Raw genomic sequence first — 24,896 nt, forward strand, 5'->3', positions numbered from 1 at the left:
GCATTAGGCATTTACTTTATAATGAATGTGACTGCAATTTTAAAAAGCTGGTGTGCAGGATGGTAGAGAGGCCATAAAACCCCCAAGTTACATATTGAATTGTGTGTACACATAATGACTGTATTATTTCTAAGGAATTAACTTCTCCCTCCTCCCTCCCAACTTTCCAGACTCTGAATCATTTTCTAGTAGGATCTCAACAGGCAATAGTATTAAAAATGTGTTAGATGTTAGCATCTGAGCCAGGAAAAGCACGACAATCTAATATAGGGAATCTAACCAGGGCATTCATCTAAGACTGCCATCCATCTTTCCATTCTCTGCGGTGTCTCTCTCCCACTTCAGGGTACATAGATTGAGCATGTCCTTGGAATAATGACCTTTAGATGAGGCAAAGCCTACCTGATGATGTTTCCTTGTCAGGCAGGTTGCAGGTCTTAGAGAACGGATACCCAAACTGCAGCGGTCTTCCTCTTGGTTATGGCGATTTAAATTGAGAAGTCATTTCAGTACATGAAGGCAGACTAAAACACCAGCAATCTCATTCCATTGAAGGGAAAAGAGAACTCCAAAGCCTCAGGCATCATGATTTTGACATTTGATTTTCATTCCACAGTGAAACAAAAATGAAACCTTTCAACAATCCTCATGAAAACTTCCAGGAGAGACAAGACAGAGTAATGAGCTTGCTGGGTGGGTAAGATCAGCAAACTGGAAGAGCAACACTGGGAGAATTTGCAAAACGGTCTGACTCCATGTCTTCACATTTGATACAGAAGATTCAGATTCAAGATCTATAAGCAGTCTGATCAGCAAAACTTATTCTCTTCCAGTTCTTGATTAAATGGCTTCTTTAATAAAAAGATTATTAGTTATAATTTTTGGGGGGTTAATTCTAATACTTGCAAGTGTGGAAAACAATGAAATCTTGTTTTGACCAGCACGAAATTCACTGCCTAGATTTAAGATGTCCATTTATTGTCTTTCTATTTATCACAGTAGAACAGATGAGGTCACATTGGGAAAATAAAAGCAAAGACTTAAATGAAAAATACCTGTGTATTCACAGTATATATACTTTTCCTGAGGTATCCAGGGTAGTTAAAAATTAATCACTCAGCTGCACAGAGTATCATATTTGGATGCTAGTGTGCTCAATTAAAGGCTTACTTCAGTAGTGCAGACTGTCAGGAAAACTGTAGCTGTCTTTGAAGGCTTAAGATTGCCAAAGGCAATATAGAGAGAAGGAAGAAAAGGCATTTTAAAGAAATTACACTATTCACTTGTTACAGCTTAGGAATCTGTCTGCAGAGAATGAAGGAAACAAATTACTCTAGAACACTTGCAGTGGTTTCAGTGTGTAGTGGTTAAGCTCCCTCTGTTTGGGATAGATTCTAATACAGGAGCTGAACTTCAGTTTTATTAAAAACTTAACACTAGAGCTTTCGTGCTTAGAAATATTTTGTTTTCCTACTCAAATATGCAGAATGTGGACAAGAAGAAGAAGAACTGTGGACAGCACAGGGCCTCTTTGGACACTGTGCCCAGTCCCTTTATACTGCAGGTACCTATCACATCAGCTTACCATAGTCTAGGGATAAAAAGACGTACGCTTTACCTTAAATCAAGCCCGAATCCTGATAAAAGGCTTTTTTAAGAGTTCATCTCACTGATGGCTAAAGGGTTCTTCCTTTCCAGCCCCACTGTGATCACAGGCAGGTTCAGACTTCGCTGGAAGTGACATTTCACAAAGCAGACTCCAAGGCTCACAGCAAGTTGGCTAAAAACCAGCCAGGATGATAAGTTCATCTGATGCTTGTTGATGTTCTCCTCAGTCTAATGTCTTTCTTTTCATTTTCAGTCTCTTCTTGCAGTAACATGGACCAAATCTTGCTTTACATTATTTGTATTACGGTGGTCAATTTCCAGCAAACATGGGAACATGTGAGACACTTCCTGCTCAGGAGGGTTTGTTGTCTAAATAGAAGGGGGGGGGGGGGGGATGGAGAAACAAAGAGACAGGAAATAGTTAAAGTACTGAACAAACAGAAACTCTATCCTCCAGCTTCTCCATTCCAATCTCATGCTTCCAAAATCCTCACTTGTTCTTTTCAGGGTAAGGTCATTGTCATGGTTTTTAAAAGAGAGATGCTTTTTGAGGACTTGCCTATCTTCAAAAATTTACAGAATACTGTAGACATTTTATTGTCTAACCCTTTATCTCAGTAAGTAAGCAAACGGTTGCTGAAATGGAACATTTTAGCAAGTATTGTTACTGCAGCCCAGTAAATCTGCTGTATCAAAAAGGCCAAAAATTTCCAGCTCATTTCCTGCTCAGCCTTATAGAGCTGTGAGGAACTGTTCGCATGTCAGCTAAGTTGCATACAAATTCCACCAACTGTTCTAAAGAAATACTTGTTTCTTTGAAAAGGCACTTAAGAAAGTCAATATAACATCAAGATGCTGTTTCTTTTTCTAACATGGACATTCCACTTATGCCAATCAACTGACCCTACGTCAACCAAGAAATCTCTTGCAATCCTTCAGTCAATAGGAAGAAATGATGAAACGTGTCAAGATGGAAAACATATCTCTTCCAGTTGCTGGGCTTCACTTATAATTTGTATGTCTGTTTGGATGACCCCATTATGAATACATTAGTCCTTCTGACAACCATATAGCACCACAGCATCTCACTGCACCTCAGCATCACAGTTCTAGCTCAAAGTGGTAAAATAGCAATTTGACCCTCTATGAAAATTTGGTCTAGTTGTAATACTTGCAAGCAAAGTGGAGATTAATCCATCTCAAATAGTCACCAACCAGCAAATTCTAACTAGGAAAACAGGATAAGGAAGGATAGAATGAAAGATTAATAAAAACATGAATAATGGTGTTCTTGTAGATTAATGTTAAAAAATCAATATAGATACCCACCAGAGAACAAAGTCAATCTTGTAAAAGGGTGAGGGCACTGTGAGATCAGATCTCAGCAAAGCAGAAGCTTTAGAAGTTTCTTTATTGCATGGCTCACACAAAAGCATCCGTTGACAATATTAATACATCTCTCGCTTCCTGTAAACTGTGCAACCATCAAAGCCTAGATAGTTTTTGAATTACCTTGCTGAATGAACCTGACATGATTTGAATATCCAATGTAGAAGTGCGGTTGCAGTTTTGTCACCGATCATAAACATCTCTCTATAGTCCTGTGTAGTGCATGGGCTCCCAGTCAGGCTGGGAGCACTCTAAAGAAAATATGAATATAACTGAGTACATTTTGCACCTACTATAGGAACACCTCAGTGTTTCTAAGAACTCTGTCTGTCTACAGAAAGGATTTTCTGTGCTTAGTGAGTACTGACCCCGGAAATGCCTAACCAAGACAGAATGGTTTTTATTATTATTATTGTTTTAAGCGAGAGACAAAACAAATAGGAACAAAAGTTAAAGCTGTTGTGACTGAATGGTGTTTATTTTAATTCCAAAGAAAAAATATTTATTTCAAAGTCTTAAATTTTTGTAATGTTAGAATTAGTTAGAAATATTTGCAATTAGAATGCATAAAACACACAAGTGACAGGAAACAGCATCTATAGTGGACAAATGGGGCTACCCAGATATCGTTCACCTGAACTTTCACAGATTTGCTATCTGAGTATGATTATTAAAACCACAAAGGTATGAAGCAGAGCAGTGTCCATTTTTGTTACAAGACTGTATGTAAGCATGTTACATCCATTATTCACTGGTATTTTTATCTATTGCTTTGCTTTTGGCCATGAAGGTTTACTCAAAACAATTTGTGAAGAAGCTGCTGTATAAATTCCTCACATTACTGAGAATTGCAGGAAACATCAAACATTTGGTTCTGCATTTTGTTTCGCTTATTTTCAGAGAAAAAAAAACCCTCCAGCTTTGGCTTAGTATTCTCATTTAAAATCATTCATTCTCATAATATTTCATAAAAGCATTTATACAGAGCTGCTTTGGGAGAGGCCTAAAAACAAGCACAGAAAAATCATTTCTGCTTTAATTAAACATATTCTTGCAGATCCAGGGACATTAAAAATAGTCCACTGCAGATGGACTCATGCTTATATACTAAATCACAGGTTCCCCCAAAGTGAAGTATTTCATTGCCAAATTGCTCATAACTACTTACTGCTGCAGTAAGGGCAAGCCAGTCAGCAAGACAAAAATCCATCAAAAACAGTTTCTACAGTTTTCACTGCAGGAGTACAGCACCAATTTTCTTATATTAGTTTTGCATAAATACAAAGACTGGAAATGTCTCCCTAGAAATGTCTTTAGAGCAGGGGTGAGACTCTTTGCAGAACCTTTTCGAAGGGCAATGCCATCTTCATGCTGTTGTCAAGGAGGGGAGGAAAGGGAAAAATGGTTTTGAACATTTTGCCCCCTCCTGAGCAGACAAGCATGAATTGTGCAGTCGAAAAGTAGAACAAAACTCTACAGTACATTAGTAAAAATCATCTCACTGGCATCTCTCTGCTAACAATCTGTTATGGGAGGAAAATGTTCATTGTCATGTATTTTTGGGTGGTTATTTATGGGGTGCATCTTCCAGCTGAGAAATCCCATAGCGTAACAAAGCATTGCTTGATCATGTAACTGGTAAATCTGGCTCTTAGAACCTCTCTCCAATTTCAGTTTTCATTACCAATGTGGAAGATGGAAGACTACAACCATGGGTCTTAATTATAGAAAAATCTGTGAACAAATTACCTGCCTCCACAAAGAGGTCCTTGCACAGTGAGCATTTGTGCAAAGGTAGAGATGAGCACACGTATGCTCCTGGCATATTACACTTTAAGTTGTCCCTTACAATTGGGTAACTGGCCCAAAGTGAAACAAGCAGCTGTTATTCCAAACTTCAATAGAGAAGCAGTGGGTAAGGGTTAAGTGGGTAAGACTAGGATAACAGAATGGAATTGAACATGAGGCTTTAAAGGAAAACAATTTTGCTTTGACTGAGAGGTTTAACCCACAGAACAGGGACAGAACAAGTCTGGAAGGTTATTTTAACAGCAGTAATTTCAGCAGATTGAAATGGCCAAACCAACTCCTTCAGCCAGAAAGAACAATTGAAGAAGAAACTGTGGATTTGTAAAACAAAGGGGCTATATTCTCTCTCCTTCTGTGACTGGCCCTCTGATGTGATTTTACACGTTCACTGTCATGCCCAAGAGCATGTTGAGTGCAGTCAGAGGCAGAGAGGAGGAGGGAGAGGCAGTCGGAAGTCAAACAAAAGTTCTATGAAAAGAAAGTCTGGAGTAAAAATAGCATGAAAGAACCCTATTCTGCTAGCATGGAGCCAGATGTGGCAACGCAACGTATCTAGAAACAGTATGGGTCACAGATGGTGGGGTTTGTCCATCTCTGTTTATCCTGATGTTATATTATCATTATTGCTGCATACCAATGCATCCACTGCATATGTAGAGGGGATATCTCTGAGCAGTAAGTGAAAAGCAGAGTAATTACATTAATTTATCACACACCTTTGGCTGCTTCACCACCTCCTCCCTCCTGAATACTCTTAGCCTTCTAAAAAAGATTTTACATAGAAAATCTTAAAGTGTTTAAGAGGAAGGAAACCAGTAGGGTTCTATAAAACATTAATAAGGTATCACAGAAAATATCCTGAAACTACACTGGCTCCATTCTTACTTTCCAGAAGTGCAAATCAGGAGTGACACCAGTGTGGTCACACTGCTACTCTACTAGAAGAAAACACCACAGGTCAGATCCAAGATCCACGAGTGCAATTGGCTCCAGCACTAATCAGGCTTAATATGTCTTGTAAAGCTGTCAACCCTAATTAGGGTCACTATAGATCCTTAGCACTAGTACCTCACTCATTGATTGATCTATATCTTAAAACCAGTTCAGTTTTTGTCACTACTGTTGGTGTCCAGAGGTTATTCCAGGACAACTCTTCTCTGTCAATGAAGAATTCCATCATATTTAATCACTGGTTTGTGTGTTCCCCACAATAAGATGGGGTAAAAAGGTAAACAAACCCCTCTCAAAAGAAAAATCCCACACCAAGCAGAGCAGTCTCCAGACTTGTGACATCTCAGGAGAGATCCTGATTCCCTTCATCCCCAACAAAGTTGTTCTGCAGGTGGTAGGCTGGCTCCCCTAGTGACAAGGATTATGATAATCCTCTTGTGCTTCACCACAGCCACTCACACAGTCCTTTGTGTCAGATAGATACTTGGATTGTCAACTGATTAACAAAGGAAACCAACATTTTCTGTCAAAGAATTGCAGGGTTTCAGAACTACAAGCCAACATGCTGGAATCATTTTGAAAACAAAAACCAAACCAGAACAACAGATAGCAGTGCTGTGCTTTTACTTGGATAGGGTTTAGGCAGTGGGATCCACAAGTAACTATGACACTTTGCCAGGACAGATAGATAATGTTTGCTATTCTCAAGACTCTCTCCGCCCTGGCTCCCCACTACCTCTTTTGTGTGGTTGCCGATACTCACAGCTTCTTCATGGGACAGAATCATGAAATAGGTTTTTCTATTGCTGTCACATCTGCAACACAGAGACTTCCTGGATACAAAAGAGGCAGCTTCTTTCTGGTGGAGTGTCTTCATCTCCCGTGGCTTCCCTTCCACATCCATCAGGCCAATGAGATTTGAAAACTGTCCCCATCTCATCCAGACATCAGTATACCTGCACTGAATAAGAGTCATGGCTATTTCTTACCTTCATAAATAACTGATTGCTGTTGAAACCTTCAGGCTGTTCAGAGCAATTCTGTGAATAAGAAATATCGAGTTAATACATCTACACACACAGACTCAAAAGGGGGTTTTGGGTGCAGGGGGGAACATTCAATTGATCTGTTTCTTTGACTGAATGCAAAGTTACCTACAGACTCTTAATGCTGCTTTAAGCATTCAAGCCACATGCTGTATAGGCACATCCTAGATTTCATTTTCCTCTGGATCAATATAAACTCCTAAGAATCCATAATTCCACCTATTCTGTTCCCTCACTGACCAGCTTAATATTTTACACTTCAAAAACCGAATAAGAAACATGCTCAGATACCATTATCACAGCATTTTCCTCATATGACATCTCTCCTGCATCCCTTTGTGAAAAGCTCCTTTTTTCTGCTTTTAACAGACATGAATGCAAACACTAAGAGAGTATGATTCAGCTCTCTACTCATGCCAGTTCTAAAGAAGTTGACTTCCATTGGTTGCTATCTGCTTCAAGGTTATGTAGCTGAAATCCTCTGATCAGAAGCAGCCCTAGGAGTAGCTTACTCAGCAGAGCAAGCTCACTATTTCAGTAAAAAGCAAACCTAACAGAGAATGCACTTAGGTTCCTAGTGTTATGTCACAGAGCAGGAAAGAAGACTGAATACTAAGGATTTTGCATCTGAACTACATTGGTAATTAAAAAGTCTCCAGGATTTGATGGCCTTTCATGTTTGTGTACAATTCACCTCAGTTTGGCAGTTCCAGTACAGTCTGAAATTAAGGAAGTCATCTTGTAAGGAACTATGATTTTGTGATTTCCATAATTTTGAGGGGAAGCTAAGGGCTTTTCAAGCTACCAGTGACAACTTGGCAACTCAGAGACAGACAGGCTCTTGGTTTAACATCAGTGCAGAGAGATCTGCCCCAGCTGATGCTGCAGTCACCTGCAAAGCCTTGCCCCATCAAGAGCTTCCCCCTGTTTGAATGCTCTTTGGGGATATTTGAAACATGGGTGCTGGTGCCAGCTCAGCTCTCAGTGGGACAGTACCCTCATGGCAGAAGCAGACACACCAAAGCTGTCTAACAAACATGCACAGCAAGAGTGGCTACAGACAGCAAATCTGAGTTATCCTTTGGGTACCACAGAAGTACACATGCAACATGAAAACAGGAGGTTTGTTTCAATAGTGGTAGAACTGAATGGCTCCAAGTGCTAACTATAATAGATCTTTTAAAAAACATAGGCTTTGAGTATTTGAATATTTTTCATTTAAATAGCAACTTTCAAAGCTAGTCAGACAGAACCAAGGAGTTGTTTGATGCCCAACATACCTGGCAGAAATCACCCCCACTATGCCATTGGTTACTCAAGATGTTTCTCCCCATTTCTGACTCTGCTTAGATATTACGCAAGTGAAATGCCCTCCAGTGATGCCATCCTACAGTTAAACCATGCTGCTTACCTGCAGTGCCATGTGAATAAAACCTGGTTTCACAAGTTCTAATAAATCAGTTTTATACAGATGAATCCCGATACCTTTGATATGCAGAATTTGTGCGTAGCAAAGGGAAGTCTGGCAGCAAATTTCTATTGCTCAAGGTTTGATCTCAACGCACAAAGCAAACTCTTGAGATTAGAAAAATGCATTTGCTTCTGGGAAATAGTCTACATGCATGAACATGTAGGAAGATGGCTTCTCCTAGCTCTAAATTGTGATCTCTATCTGTGGCCCTTCGTTTAGAAGCAGAAAAAGGAGGGAGAGACTGGGGATGATCTGGGTAAGAGGTGTAGGACTTATTGATATAGCTCCAAAACAAAGGTCACTAACCTCTGCCTGTTTGCCCAAACTCTGAAAATCTCTGCCCAAGAAACTGCACAGTTAAAGGCTAGAACTGGCTAAAATATCAGGCATAGAAAAACTGAGATACCAGATCACTTGCTTGTTAATGCTTTTGTTGTTGCAGCAGAGAATTACACGGGGGGATAACCTGTGTTTTACAGGAGCTGGTTGTTGCTACAATTGCAGTTTTCAAAGTGGACAGCTAGTCTGTTTTCTATGGAAAACTGGAATCTCATCAGACTTACTGGCAAAACCAGCTAGCTCTGGAGAGGAGAAAGCAGAGATTCCTCCAGCTCTCAATGCTACACACTAGGCAGCTCTCATCTTTGTCCTTTGCTACTAGCATCTGTACACTGCTTTCCCCTCCTTATGGCCTGTGGCTTGAGAACAGTTGCTGTGTGCCATGAGAACATGCACACTGTCCCTTTTCCACCCCAAAGTCCTCATGTCCCCATCCAAGCTCCCAGGCCCTGGCCAGCAAAAACCTTTTTCCACCCTTCTGCTTTCATAACTTGCTCCCACTCCTGCACAGGCAAGAGACCCACAGGAACCATTCTCCAAACAATCCCTCAGAAATCATTTCATCATGTAATAATACCTCTTATGACCCAATTAACTGAAGGACAGCCGATGACAGAACATTGCTGTTTGCTTGTTTCAATTTATAAGCAAAACTGGAACAGAAGACAGTTAAATTAGGATTTCCAGCTGCTGATTCATGCCAGGGTTCTACTGGATGATTCCTAAAGGTTGATTTAATCAGCGCTTTTAAGGATTCAATCAATCTTTTAAGGATCCAGTCAACCTTTCTCAAGTGATAAAAAATAAACAGGGGCAAAGCTTCCACTTTAATCTGAAACTGAACCCATAGGCTTTATGAAAGTTGGCATCTGCATACAACAACATAGCACATGGGTGATCAAAGCTCCTCTCTGGCAGGCTCTACTTCCACTCATACAGATCTGGGATATTATGCTTGCCAATAGACACACGTACCTGTTACGTACTGGGCAGACAAAAGTCATCCTGGAAACATGCTCTGTAGACTTCAAGCCTGTATCTCCAGCCATTGAGTGAATTGGGAACCAGGACTTGGTACAGAGAGCCCTTACAGTTGCTTCACAAAAGTGTCCCTCTAAGTGTCCCTGAAGGTCAGAGATATGCTGAGGGCTAGAAAAGGACTCAAGGTGCAAATGCAGTAGTCCCCAGCAGTTCACCTCCTCCAGGGTAATAGACTAGCAGCAAACTGTAACTGTTGCCTGCAGAGGTTTATATTCACCAAGCAGTGGCTAACGACCTTTAATTGTTGTCAGGCTTCCAATGCCAATGATGATATCTAAGAAACTAAACCCTTACAGCCAGGAATTATAGCTGATTTCCTTACCCTCAAGATAATTAACTCTCAGGGAGCGGGCAAGTTGAAAGGAAGGTTAAGAAAGGTTGCCCTGTGTTGATGGGGTTCATCTGCTTCTTAGGGCCTGATGCCCCCCACTAGTGAGATACAGAGCTTATTCCAAGTTCTTGGAAAGAACAAGGCAGAAAGATAAATGAAGTACCTGCACCTATCCAGTTCCTCCTGAGCAGAAGCTATACGTCCTTCTGGCATCTTGACTGTATATTCTGAACAGCCTTTGGAAAAACACGCATCTGATATCTCCCAATATCCAGCCATCCACAGGCCCAAGAGAGACACAACCTGATGAAGCACACTGAAACTGGTCTTTCCAAAGGGCTCACAAGCACAGATGTTCTGATAAATATGTGCTGTGACTGGCAAAGTTGTTTCATCTGCCTTCAGTATCATTAGAGCAGGAATTACCTCCATATTACTCTCTTAGTTGTTAAACCAAGATCCTGAGTGAGAAATGGAAGAGGAGAAATAAGGGAAGCATAACAGCCTCTCATGTTAAATCCACCTCATGTGTGAGCACAGAAAGCCAGAGAAGTTTGCTGCCTCATGCTGTGAATCTACGTCTCAGCTTTTGGCAGTGGAACAAAACCCTGGAAGCATTCTGGAGGCATTCACATGTTTTGCTGCTTGCTTTGGCTACTGTCGAAGCAGCCTAAACCCTCTGTTCTCTTAACAGAAATATGTTTGCAAGGCATTTTTCTGAGACTGGTCACAATGAAAATACCTGCAATTTAGATTCCTCCACCCCCTTTAAAAAGATAAAGTTATTAAAAAAGATGTTTTTCACATCATTCAAATAACAATGGTAACCATATCCATAAGAAAATCAGCACAACCGAGTAAAATGGGTCTTTTAGGCTACTCTCTGCATGCCTCATTTCTTTTTTCATAACAGCACATATTTTCTCCTGGGTGATCTTGTTGGGATATCATATATATCCAGATTTTGCCTCCTATTTAAGGAGGGTGTGAAAGCCTTATCAGAGCACTCCTAAGGCAGTCCATTTGACATTGTACTCCCTGGAAGGAGCGCAGCACACCTGAAGCAGCACAAAGATGTTAGTTCTCTTTCCAGAAGTTACAAGGCACCTGCAGATGGGGAATCAACTCAACACTCGCTCTGCTTCTGAAGTTAATTTAGTAGCCTATATTGATTTCTCTGCTGCCTTGGCTAAGCAGCTTGTGATATATTTTGAAGTTTTATGTTATCTTTTGATGCCATGCAGAACACATTTTGTTCTGGCTTTCTGAAGTGCCTGTCTTGCAAATGGAGCTGTGATCAGGCACTTAACTCCTCTCAGTACCTGACACTGCAACTCCATGTTTTGCCTTGACAATATAGAGTTGGGAATTATCTCCTGTTATGTTTGTTAAATTCCCTTTGAATGAGAGCACAATGGAAAAGGAGGACTTTAATCATGAACCAAATTATAACCTAGACAGCAAGACAATTATTACTCTAGCTGGCTGTTCTGAGAGAAGCAGAAGGAAGGAAACCAAGAAAACATCACTTTGGAGATTTCCATCATCACTAAAATCACTTTACACCTCAAGTGACGGGTATGAAATTACCCTGATTATGTTCCCCCAGTAGATGGATCAGAAAGTGTTGTTGAAATCTGCCTGTGAGTCTATGTCCAGTTACTCTTAGTCCTTCTCATTGATGCAAGAGTGCAAGTTTGCTCCAGTTTCCATTGGCTTATACTCTCTCTTAGTGCTGTATGAAGATGTGAAGTATGTCATAAAGGGCAAAGGAGCCAAATTCGATTGTTCTGAGTCCTTGCTGATGGTCTGATTGAAATATGAGGTATTATCTACTTTTCTTTCACATCAGACAGTCTCAAACCGCTAGCTCTGAAATGAAACCCCTTTGAGGCTCCTTGATACTGTACTTCAGCAAGTATTTCACAATCAAAATGAGTCTTGGTATTTGTGAAAGACGCCAGAATCATGCCAGCACATCTGTTTAGGCTGAATGACTGACGCATTTGGGCAAGTCTTTCTGCCTCTGTTTCCCCTTCCTAATAAAATAGGGATAAATATTAAACCCTCAGTAGACTGAAGTTCTCATCCCAGTTCCAAGTATTTTTTTCTCCATTTTTTAATGTCCTTCAAGATAGAAGAAGGAGTATGATGGGTTTTTTTTTCCACTTCTGTCATGCTCATCTGTTGTTCATCACAAAACAGACTGAGAGGGTTTTTTTTGCTACTGATAAATATATTAAATCTTTCCATGTCAAATAAACAAAGCAGAAAAATATTTTGAAATGTGATGAATATGGAAAATATAAGGAGAGAATGGAATGGAACTGAAAAGGGAAAATGCTAGATGAAGAACACATTATTAAGAAAACTTACCCCGGCCTTCGGATAACATCATGTATTAAAATAAAACGGCCTCTGCAAGTGAAATAGAGGAATGCTCCAGAACCTATTCTAATGTAGCAGATATCTAGGAAAAGGTATGAAAGAAGTCATTGAATGAAACAGGTAGGAGACTATTAAAGGGGCATGTACCATTCAGAGTTTTGATTTAATTAGATCATGGGCTGATGATGGCCACCGGACCTTCAGCTGCATACCATCTTGTCTCTAACTCTGTGGAAGACAGAGAGTAGGCCAGCAAGGCAGAATGGGTAGGGTGGTCTTTAGAGTGTGCAGCAGCAAGAAAGAGCAATGTAATGCATAAAAAACCCAATCAGAAGTGCAACAGCTGTGAGACTGCCTTTGTTTCCCCAAAACCTATTGAAGCTGTGGTATGTTTTGCACATTAACCTCCCCCTACCACGAGCAGCACAAGGCCAAGGCAATACTGAGGTGGTAGGTCACTGAAGCAATAAAGCAACGCTTTATTAATGCCTGTCCTCCTAAAAATGCAACCTAAAATTCCTTCCAGATATTCAACTGGGCAATGGAAGTTTTATTTGTGGGTTAAACCATTGAGCAAACTGCAACCCTTGTGCCCTCTTAAATCATGCCGCCTCCTTGGAATGACTAAAATTCCCCCCGAGTTGTTTTACCCAGAGTTTGTAAATGTCTGGAAGGCATAAACCACTAATGCATGTAATTTTTCCTTTCCCTCTAGCCATTTCTCCAGCTTTCCCACACAGATCGCTTCTTTCTCCCAGCCACTTCAAGAACAGGATATATTTCTCTCTCAAAAACCATACACTATCTCTCCTGATCCAAGGAGTCAGATTACGCTGAGGTTCAAAACATACTTCCTTGCTAAATTAGGCATTCCTTTTCCCCTTACAAGAAGATAATCTGCTTGCAAACCAGGTGTGACTTGGAGTGGTCACCTCCAGGGTTTTCTGCAGGGAGTAGCTATTGACGGACACAGCCTGACTGTAGTCAAAAGCAAACGATACTCAATGCTCATGCAGTGCACAGTACTGAGCTGTGCTGGAGACAGAGCTGGACCCACTTACCATGTTTCTTTGACTCATATCCTTGGATGAGGTGTTCTTACGCAAAGCTGGCTCTCCTTCCTGCAGTCCTCTGCAAGCTCCTATTTGCCCAGCACTAAAGGTTTTTTCCTGCAGGAGACACGTGTTAAGCCACAGCAAACCTGTTTAGCAGTTCTGTTCTGCTCCCCTTCATTTCTGCCAGGTTCACTTTGCATAATATCTAGCACTGGTTCCCAAGGATATTTTTCACACGCATCAAACTTCTCTTCCCTTCAAATACTTTCCAGTTAATAGTGTATTCAGAAGGCACTTATTTCTGTGCCTTCGTTTCAAAGTAAGGCTCTCAAAAGCCCCAAATGCCAAAGCCAAGATGATCTGGGCCATGTCAGCTTTGATTTTCTGTCCTTCCAGCTCACTAATATGATGCGCTCTGCATCAGAAGTAGATTGCTTGGTTTTGAACACTTGGATTAATTTTTTGCATAAGGTATACCTGAAGCTCTCTCAGAAACATTTTTACAGTCATTCTGCAGAGGAGCTTAGCGAGAGTTCAGCCACTGCTTCTCACCCTTGCTTAATGCAAACACCGATACATCTAAGACATGTGTGTAACCAAGGTCTTCTCTATTAGCCATCAAATCTGTGCTTCCATTATAGAGTTTTTCACAACTGAAGTGAGTCTCATTTTTTAATAGCACAGCTAATAGTTCTGGTATAAAAAACCTCCTGTAAAGAGCAAATGCAGGAAAAGAAAAATCCCCAAAAGTCCCTCCTTGCTCAGTTTTACTCCAAGTGATGGCAATAATAACATTTTTGCTCATATATCTGTGTAACACTAACACTCTGTAAAAGGAAATGGACTTCTCTTGACTTCTCTTGGTGTTTACCTCTGCAAGGCTGTTGACTACAGGGATGGCACATACCCAAGAGTTAAAAACAAAGTAATCACTTAACATACACAGGCTAAATTCAGATAAGGATATGAAAATCAATGTGCTTTTCAAAACCCACACTGACTAGGTATAACTTCTCCTGTTTATAAAACTGATTCAGAAATGTTAAAACAGCAGTGATGTTCAGACTGCTTCTGTTTGGGACAGAAATACACAATTTTGTCACTGTCTTCTGAGAAAAAACAGAAATGATATTGAAGGTGGGTGAGAGATGAAAGCAAATACAACCCTAGGTTTCTGATGCTGAAGTAGTTTGATATAACTGTAGCTCTATGAAGCTTCCAAGGGGCTGTATTCAGTGTGTGTCTGCTCCTGAATCTTTTTGTCTATCTTCCCAAGGCCAGTGACCTGTAACCACACATTAAAGTGTTGGGGTTTGAACACTTAAAAACCCTTCTGTAGGATTTTGATATTCTTTATTTCAAAGGTAGGAGCCATGCAGCTCCTGCCTGGGGTTTCATATGCCTCTACTGCCAGATGACAAAGACCTGCATGCCGATAAATTTCTGTGTCTATTTTCATACCTGGGACTCTTGTAATAAACACTGAAGTGGAACAACTAGTTCTGCATGAAATCGATGAATAGGTCTGAACTGGTGTTTGCTAACAAATCCCCACTCCATTCATATCCTCCTTCTTCCTACTGTTATGAGGATTCCTCTCTCCTTGGGCTCTCTCTTTTTTCAACTATTTAAAACAAGTTAGAATATTTCTTAAAGCTGTGTATGTCTTTGAATGTCCAATCATTGCAATTAATCACTTAATTGTGGGTTGGTTGGAGATATCAGGCGTTTCAAATGAGCTTTTCCAGGTACCAGGCAATTAAACCCTGCTAGATTTCTCAACTGCGCTCAGCTCGGTGGAGTGAATCCAAGTGGGTTTGGCAAGTCAGCTGCTCTCACACATCACACACCTACCAATATCTTATTCATTGAGGAACTCTTTCTTCCTCCCCTTGTCCACCCACTATGGCTGCTTGGCCAGGAGGGTAATTTGTAGTTCAGTAGTTCAAAAGAAAGCTCATTCATTCTGCACTGAAAACTATGGCAGGGGCATAGCTGCCCTGTTCTAACCTGTCTGGCGTGATTGAGATGCTCCATCACTGAGCTCCCATCTGAGAAGACACATGAAAGCCCTGCTGCTGTCACACTCAAGCAGTATCTGGCATTGCAGGGCTTTGCCTTACCTGGAGATAAGCAGGATTCTCTGCTGGCATACGAAGGAGCTTCTTGCTGCCAGGCAGCCAGGAACCAAGCATCAAAACCCTCACCTCTCAGCTTTTCCAAAGCAACACAATAATACTATGCAAGCTCCATGTCTATATAAAGCTCCAGTGTATAAGATATAAGAAACAAAGAAAAGCAAAGACCTTCAGCATTATAAGCACTTCAAACAATGTAGGGACTTATTTTTCATGTTTTATTATTTCCATCACAGGTTTTATCCTCCTTGCAAAATGCTCAGCATTCAGGCAATATTAAAAGCACCTGAGCAGTAAACTTTCAAAAGGGCACAGCCAATGCTCAGAACTTGGTTTTCTTCCCTTTTATGTGCACTTATGAAACAAACTGAATGAAAACACAAGTTAATACTTCTCAAGAACCAAGGAAAAGGCTTTTTTGCCTCCAGACTCCCAGCTGCCTTTCCACAGGAATCAGCTACAAAAGCGCACCCTGAAGTCCTGCTGACACTATTTGCTGATTACGGTATGGATTATCTGACCTGATAAAGCTGGGATTTTTTCCCTTCCTAACTTCAGGCCAGTGCTCACTTCAGGAGTCAGACAGTGTTTTTCAAAAGAAGCAGAGCAAAAGTAGGAAGAAATATCAAATGCCGCATTTCTTCATTGATCATGGGCATTAAAAAGGATATATAAGTGAAAAATCTGTCCTTTCTACCCCTTGCCAGTCATCTGTATCCAAGGCAAGTTCAACAATTCAGTTGGTAGGCAGTCAAAATGCTGTTCAAGTAAATGTGATGCCTTGGTCCCAAAGTCCCATGCACCATTTGCCCCAGGAGGTTCGGATGTTACTCTAGTATCAGACACATCCTGTGTGAAACAGATACAAGAAGGTTTGAATCCTGCATTCTTCCACCTCCTTCACCCTGGTCTGGAAATAAATGCAATTGAAATGCAGGGAAGGCTCATTCAACTCTGTTAAATGTGATGCCCATTAGTGCTCAGCCTTGTGCTGAGCTGCTGCTCCCTGTAAAGGGTGCTCTCCTACGGTTCCTCAAAAGCCCATGGGATAAACAGAGGTGCAGGGACATTGACAAATGCAGCTGAAGCAAGTTTGCGTTTCTTACATCCTCATTTTACCTCCTGCTTTATCTGTAATTAATATCTGTAAAACGTTTTGAACTTTCTTTTTCTCTTATCTAAGCCATGGTGCAGCCCCTGGATGCAAGGAGTTGGAGAAATCTATGCTGGTAAATGGGAGGAATCTCTACTTGCTTATCATTTGTTTTGCAGTATTACACATTACTATAGTCAAGCACATCTTGCAGGCTTTAATATTAATGTGTTTTATTTTGGTCAACAGGCTAAGTCTATGCAGTTGTGGTTCAGATCAAATGAATTTCCAAAGTGACTGACCAAGTTTCTCTCAACAGCTTGCTTCTGCAGTCACTCAGGTGATAAGTACAAGCCTGTGTAATATGAGAAACTTCAGGGAGGTATAAGAAAGGGTTTATGAACCAAACCAATCTGAGGCCTTGGTGTTCTTAGCGGTGTCAAAATATGACCCATGTGGCTAGTTTGATTCCTTTGTACGTCTACAAATGCCCTTCCACAAGGAGTATAAAGTACAAACCAAGGTTTTAATTTGTGACAAACAGTTGCACAAAGGAATTTACATGGAAAGATCCAAAGTAATTCAGCACCAGCCCTCCTCCCAATTTTTCTTATTTCTTCTATCTCTAATTACAGGCATAAAATCCAGGTAATAAGTGGGTAAGATTTTTTGCTAAGAAAATGATGTCTATAATTATAGGCACATGTTCAACTGAGATATTGTGGCATCCAGTGCTTCCACAAAGATACTAATTGTCAGCTTTTGCACTGTAATTAAGTCTAAATGGGAATCCTAATCGTTTTCCAAATGAGCAAACAGTAAGCCTATCTTGATTGGCTCTGTTGTGGCAATGAATGAAACTGATTTATTCTATGAGTTAATTAAGTTTTATGAAGTTCCATGCCCCCCTTCCTCAAAACCCACATTGTCAGCAAATATTTGAGCTAATTAGTTGTGTATTGTTTTAATGCTCTGTGATAGTATTACCTGCATTATCCTATTAAGAGCCCTGTTTTACTGCAACCTTCATTTCAAGTTTTCCCTCCTTGGAGCAACTACTTTGCCTTTGATTCACCTGTTTCTTGAGTTCATGGCCTTCTTTTCCCTTAGAGGCTTATGATTTCAGCAGGGCATATGAACAAAGAAGATGCTATGAAGTGCGTTGCTCAGCTTTCCTTACAAATACTCTTCATGCCTAGCTGTGACCTAGCAAGCCCAATGCAAGTGATCACATCTCACAGGCTTTCTTTTCACCACTGTTCATGTGGGATAGTTTTCCTACCAAATGCCAGTGCAATCAGCCCAGCTCCAAACCCTGTTCAACCTGGCCTTGAACACTGCCAGGGATGGGACAGACACAGCTTCTCTGGGCAACCTGTGCCAGCGCCTCAGCACCCTCACAGGGAAGAACTTCTGCTTAAGATCTCATCTCAATCTCCCCTCTGGCAGGTTAAAGCCATTCCCCCTGTTACTACATGCCCTTGTAAAAAGTCCCTCTCCAGCTTTCTTATAAACAGTTATACTACATGAGCCAGCCAGAACCAATGTGACTTGCTCTTGCCTTCTGTTCCCACATTCAACACAACATCATTATCCACTCAGTTTGAACTTTCAGTTTGATTTTGTTCCATTCCTACAAATAGAACTTCCTATAACTATGCAGGAGAAGAGTCAGAAAACTATTCTACATCATTTCACAGTCTGGTCTCCCAAGGAAGCCACACACATGTCAAGGAGATCCAGGACTGGGTTCCGGTAGTGGCCTCTAGAAGCTGTCACAGAAAGGGGAAATTTTGGATCCACTCCTCATCCAATACCGGTCAGCACAGGTACACTAAATCAGTGCAGATACACTGATTTATTATACGTGAAGACCATGATTTGCTTCCCTACTATCTCTGCTCTCTCATTGCTTTCTCGCCTCAGTTGTTTGCCTAGAAGAACATATTTATTCTTCCTTTCATGAAGGACTTGAGCTGCAAAATAAATGCAGAGTAAAATGTTTCCAATGCACTTGCCCAAATATAATGATTTGTGCAATTTAGTGGAAAAAATCACAGAGCTGAAAAAATATATGTGCTTCCTGTGGCGAGAGCACCTGAAAGGCAATGAAATTCCATTACCTGAAACAAGCCCATAAACAGCATTACAGAGCAGCCACTTGTCAGTGCTAGATGCTATTTGTGGGAAGCCACTAATTGCAGCTTTCATAAAACGGTTTGACTCCCTTCCAGGCTGATGCACAGTGCATTCCAAGCGGGTGATTTAGAAGCTGCAGAAAGCCAAATGCCCCAGCCACAGGGGAAAGCTGCCACTTTTGGACTCTCAAAGGAGAGCTCTCCAGCTGAGCAAGATGTTGGCCACTTTGTGGCAACTGCCTTCTATGCTGTCAATGCCTCTTCCATCAGAGAAACCATGACAGTCAGAGACCTTTGAGAGCAGAAATAGTAGCACATATTGTAAGGGGCAGCCCCTGTCTCCAGCAGATTCCTGGGTTTTAATATTGTAGGGAAACTAGGCAGAAAGACCAGGATTGCAATCCATTTGCCTAAACAGAGACAGTTAATGTTGCTTGAGATGTAACACCTAAGGCCTTCTACCAGCAGATACAACACCGGATGAACAGCTTTCCTCCTGGAAGGACAGCTGGAGGTCAAGTGGGGCATAGCAAAACATCCCAAGTAGTTTGTGAAGACTATGGTTAGGCAACAGTTATGGCACTACTGACTTTCTCATGGCGATGCAATGAAACCGCAACAGAAGTAGATCTTTCCAGTCTAATGTTTTGGCAAAAGCCCTTTCTTCCTAATTACCTTTCTTCTTAGGCAACATGTCTCCCGTACAGAACAAATAAGGGGAATGAAACTTAAGTCAAGCTTCTTATCTTCATCCCTAATCCAAAACACACATGCTTCACCTCCGACCCTAGGATTGCTTCATATCTCACCCCATGAATCCATACAGGTGACACAATAGGACAAGTTTGATTGGCAGGTGGGAAAACTGGCATGCAGCAGTGTGATTCATCAGTCCTTTCAGAGCACACAGAAACATTCTGCTGATGTTTGGATAGTTTGCATGTTCTTATCTCAGAGGAACTTGTTCACACAAGCAAGGTTTGATTTTATGTTATCTTAAGCCTTGCCCTGTACTTGTCCTAGTAGCTGAAAACAAGTTATTTTAGCCAAAGGCTCCAAAATTCTCACTCCTTTTTTTAATAAAAACAGAGTGATCAGTGAATGTAGGAAAAAGAAAGGAAAAAAAGGGGGAAAAAGAAAAAAAACTGAACAGTATTTTCAGTGGCTCATGAGCTGGAAAAACAACATTTTTTAATGAGGGGAAAAAAAAAAGATTAAGGCCACTCAGCAGCTGAAAAAGCAAGCACTTATTAAAACAAAATATTTAATGTTCACAGCCATTCAATGGTTGGAAAAGCATGTTCTAATGGCCACGTTTAATAATGTTTAGAGCCACCCAGGGCCTTGAAAAGCAACTTCTTGCCTAACCTTACAAAGCTGCTGATTCTAATAAATAACATGCATGTTGAACCCACAGGTAGGGAATTAGATTGCTTACCAGTGCTGAGGAGAAAAGGGTTAAAACCCCAAAGCTCAAAGTCCTCCTCTTTTGTGAGATGAGGGAAGTCAGAGACAGGTAACTGGTAGAAGAAAGGAGGGAAAGGAAGAAAGCTGCAGAAAGGAGCTGAGCTCTCTGCTATTCTTCCCAGCGGGAAATATCCAGTACCCAGAGGGTCACCACATTGTCCCAGTATGAGAAGCTGGAGAACAAATACAGCTTTCCTATTGCCAGGAAAAAAAGGGGAGACTGTGCTGGTGCAGACACCCCCTGCTCCTTCACAAACTGGAGGTGCTGGAGACTATAACGAGGCAAAAGAGGCCAGGGACAGATCAAGGTGTGTCTCCAAGCACTATGTAATATAAAGACATTCTTCTTCAGTTTGATAATCTAATGGCTTGTTATGAGCATCACAGATTTATTCAGAAGTTTATTGTTTTAGCACAGATTGTATTTGCTGGGGAACGGTCTTACTTGAGCCATTTCCTGCTCAGAAATAGTCTATTCATATTGAAAAATGGTCTTAATGTTGCTGCATCTAAAACAAAACATACTCCTAGGAGACCTAAGATGTTGTGAATTAGTCCTCTGAGCCTTTCAGCAGCGTGACTGCCTTGAGTTTGAAACAGTGCTGCAATTTGTTGTCAGTATTACACACTTCTCTAATTTTCATACATGGAAAATAAGCACTTGGGGTCACCTCGCCTTGTTGACAAGGATTCAGGGAGTCAGTCTGAATCCCTCTGTGCATTTGGAGCCTTTCCAGAAGCTCAGCACGGTACCTGCGAAGCAATTTGTCTTTGCAAAAATATTTTGCCATTTAAAGCCACTAAGTGGCAGGGAAAAGCAACTCCAGAAAATATATGTTGTGCTTAGTGCTGGTTCATAGCTGTACATGCTGAGGGTTTTAAATGTAACGCAGTAACCCCTCCTACACAAACCAGTTTCTAGGCTGCTGCTAAGAGCACCCTTTCCACCCAGCAGAAACAGGAGAAATCAATGTACGTTAATCAAGGTATCAAATATAAGAGAGATCTATCAACAAATAGAAATAGAACCAGTCTGCCAGCGTGGTGCCAGGCATCTGGCCAAGACTTTGTGCAAATAAAGATACAGTAGGGTACAGTGAGGGCTCCCAGCACAGCCACAAGATGACAATCAACTGCAGTGTTCCAGCTCACTTGCACAAGTCTGTTGTGCCCATTGGACCCTACACCAGTGACCAACACTGAGCTCACACTGTAATTAAGATTATGACAGGGATTGCTCTGAAAGTCTGATTTCAGCTGCCTCAAAGGAACTGACATTCCTTGGGTAAAACTGGAGGCTTCAGCTGTTTAATTTCAGATGACATTCTTTTGCAATGTCACTGCTCATAGCACTGATCTCCAGCTGAGAGAAGGTCTCCATTAAGGGCACACGGAACTGAATACTTGCAGTGTCACAGCCTCACCCTTTATCCCCAGAGAAACAGTTTTCTCTTCAGAGGGAAAACATACTGGTTAGTTTTCCCGTGCTGAAATGCTGGCTTTGTGTTCCCAGCTAAAACATATGTGCACCTCTAGTGAAAAGCCATATCTGCAAAGAGACACCAGGTAACTGGCATCTATCGGCTACTGCAGATGCTCCCCACGGTCAGTAATGGGGCACCTCCATGGAAGGATTTGGGGTTCTGGAGCTGGAGAAGAGGGAACCTGGAAGAGGCTCCCCTGAGGCTGTTAGCACAGCTGGGAGACATAGCCCATCAGTCAGACAACCAGTAAGGCTGGATTTCCATTTTACCCCATAAAGGCAATTATGATACCCATGCACTGCACACATCCCTGCTTCAAAACGCACAGCATCCTCTTTTGGGAGAAACCCATGGTCGTAAGGGGTCCTTCTCCCACCTCAGCATACAGATGTGATTTCAGCCATCTTCACTCTGCTGGGTTGCCCTCTCCTTACTGCCAGGCCCAAAATTTTGAGGTTTTCTTAAAATCCTAACAGCTTTCAATTAATGGCAAATTTGGACTTTTTTCCAGATGCTGTTAAGGAAGAAACTGCCTTTTTCTTCCTCTTTTTCCCCTTATAAACTATTCTTAATTGGAGATGGGATGGGAGTTAGAATGATGCTAAACAACCAGTCAGGGAAGGCTGCAAAATGTATATATGGGGAAGGTTTTGACTGCTGGGGATCAGCCCAAAAGTTGGATCCTGGGAAAAACACGAATGCCTGAAGGTAGTTCAATGGGACACATCTGTTGCTGCTCCCAGCAACATTCAAGTGTCCTGTAAGGATGCTTCTCATGGGATTTTTTTTCCCATTTTCTGCAAACATCCTGACAAAATCCTACAGCTTAGCATCCCGAGCAGCTCCCACCACCTGCTCTTTCCAGCCTAGAGCCCTGGGTTTGTCCAGGCTCTCACAGATACTGTGCAGATGAGAGCAGGCTACAAGAGTCGCGGGGAGGAAGCACATGTCTTTCTGTATATCTGAATGAAAAATGCCCCGGATCCAGTTTCCTCCTCTTAAGATCGTACAAAACACATGTGCTGTTTTCTCCCGAGGAGCTGTAGGGAGCCACCTTAAGCCCTATGACAGATTTGACAACAGCTGCAACAAGATTAATGGTTTAACTACATTAGTATCCCTATTGGTACTAAGTGGTTTTTCATACATTTGCTCTTCCACAGAGGTACTACAGGATATTTACCCACAGGGAATGCTATACTTTAAACAATGAAAGGATGTGATTCTCTTCTCTCCTGTACCAAATTTTCACTCATTATTCCCAATGAATTTATTGAGAGTGCTCGTCATTTAAAGTAGTGCAAACAAAGCAAAAGGGAATTGAAACTCCAGATCTGAGGAGTAAGAATGCTAAACTTCTGAAATGGGGAGAGCATCCTCAAATTTCTTCTGCTCCAGAAACTTTCATTGGGTGAAAGCTGATGATCAAACAATATGAAACAAGCTGAGAAGTACAGATCTGATGTCAAGAGAAGCCACATAAAGTGAACTTGCATGGTTAAGAGAAAAGGAAGGAAAAGGAGATGGAGAGGTGGGGTTGTCAGTGTGAAACCTGCGTTTACCTTGAGCTCCAGTGACAATTAAAAATGGGGAATGGAGTCTGACTGTGGTGGGAGATGACTGGAAGCAAGCAGGATTCACCTTGGCCTTAGGAACAAGAAAATAACCAAAATTAAGTCAGTAATTAATCCACTAACTTCCTGCACAGTTCTGAAATGCAATTATAACCATTTCTTTTAGGATTATTATTATTTGTTTCATTGAATCTTTGATTAACAATTTCTCTAAGTGTAAGAAAGAAGCTCTGCTTGCAGAGCTATGTTGAAATAGCTCATATTTGGTCTGTCAGCCTTTGCCAGCTGAGTTAAACTGCAGAGATAGAGCTTTCCCTGATGCTGCTGTCACCTTTCTCCTTTGCAAGAATAATAATAGAGGGACTAAAACTTGTCAGAAGACCACTCATGGCAATAGCTGTATCAGCTGCCTATGTCTTCAAACCATCCCAAAGGTATTTAGCTCCCAATGGGGATTGATAATCCAGACTTTTTTTGGGCGGGAAAGGGAAAAGGGTGAGGGGAATCTTTCAGGAATTTGGCCACATCTGCTGCTCCAAATTTACTGCCTCACATCTGAAAAAGTCCATGTAAGGCAAAAGAGAGCCTTAACTAGAAACTATTCACCAGGCATATCTTAAAGTGCAGATACTTACGTAGACACAGTTATAACCACATCTTAATAGTCCAAAAGCAAAGTGATTTCAGCTTCTTCATTATCAGCTCCATGTCTAATATGATGAAAGTAAAGGAGTTTAGAAGCATGGAGGCTTTTGGCACTAAAGTCAAGAGTGTATGGAATTAGCAAGAGTGCTATGGAATTAGCTTCTGGTTACAACCCATTCTGGGGCAAATTCAGGTTTGTGCCCTGAAAAATGTTTTAAAACTAGCCAGAAAGAGTAAATTGGAATTTTAATAAAGGATTGCTGTAACTTAGAAATATATGAGTAGCTCTACTGACAATAATTCCTGATTTCTGAAACTATTGTTCATTAAAAATATGGAGAGGCTTCAAGTTCAAAGGTTAAGCTTAAATTGCCAGCAACATAGTGAGAATCTTTAAAGCCCAGGCTTGGAAGGTGAACTGGGGAAGTGGTGAGATGTTACTTAAACATGAAATGAAAGGCTTTGTGAAAATGTGGTTTGGGTTTAAAAAGCCAGACTTTTACAATGAGTGTACAGAGCCTTGTGCTGGAAAACAGAGGCCTCTGAATCTGCAAGTACCACTGCAGTGCAACAGAGGTTCACAGAACATGAGGAGTTAAATCTTCCTTTCCGCTGACAGGACTATTTTTTTCCTCCTGCTCTGAGAAATAACCTGGTTAAGACTCCTCGGAACAGCTGTTTTCTACCATCCTTGTCATCTGTTTTTCAAATTACCCAGATACTAAGTGATTATTTCTTATGATTTCAGCTTGAGAGCATCTGGAATTCTTGAAAGCTCCCATCACTTCAGGTTTCCCTTCCACCTCCTTTACATCCTGCCTTCCTCTCTTTGGTCTCAAAATTAATTTTCCCCTAACATGCTGGTGTTCTTGAACTTAGAGATCTGGCAGGTTCTCAGCTCATGGGGTATAGGCATGTATGCAGAGGAA

At 41.2% G+C, this 24,896-nt stretch overlaps 1 long non-coding RNA gene across 2 annotated transcripts; it reads right to left on the bottom strand.

Moving 5' to 3' along the window:
• Positions 1-796: 796 nt before the first annotated feature.
• LOC133221887 (uncharacterized) lies at positions 797-23,398 on the bottom strand. 2 transcript variants are annotated; one of them, XR_009728092.1, is made up of 4 exons: positions 23,311-23,398; positions 13,435-13,542; positions 6,747-6,797; positions 797-1,977 (listed from the first exon to the last, which is right to left on the bottom strand). It is a non-coding gene; the product is annotated as an uncharacterized LOC133221887 (long non-coding RNA). The 2 variants fall into 2 exon arrangements; XR_009728093.1 differs by lacking the exon at positions 6,747-6,797.
• Positions 23,399-24,896: the final 1,498 nt, after the last annotated feature.

This window comes from Neopsephotus bourkii, unplaced genomic scaffold (assembly GCF_033783945.1).
Source record: "Neopsephotus bourkii isolate Nb327-2 ecotype Australia unplaced genomic scaffold, CSIRO-AGI_Nbou_v1 NB_1572, whole genome shotgun sequence".
NCBI classification, from domain to species: domain Eukaryota; kingdom Metazoa; phylum Chordata; class Aves; order Psittaciformes; family Psittacidae; genus Neopsephotus; species Neopsephotus bourkii.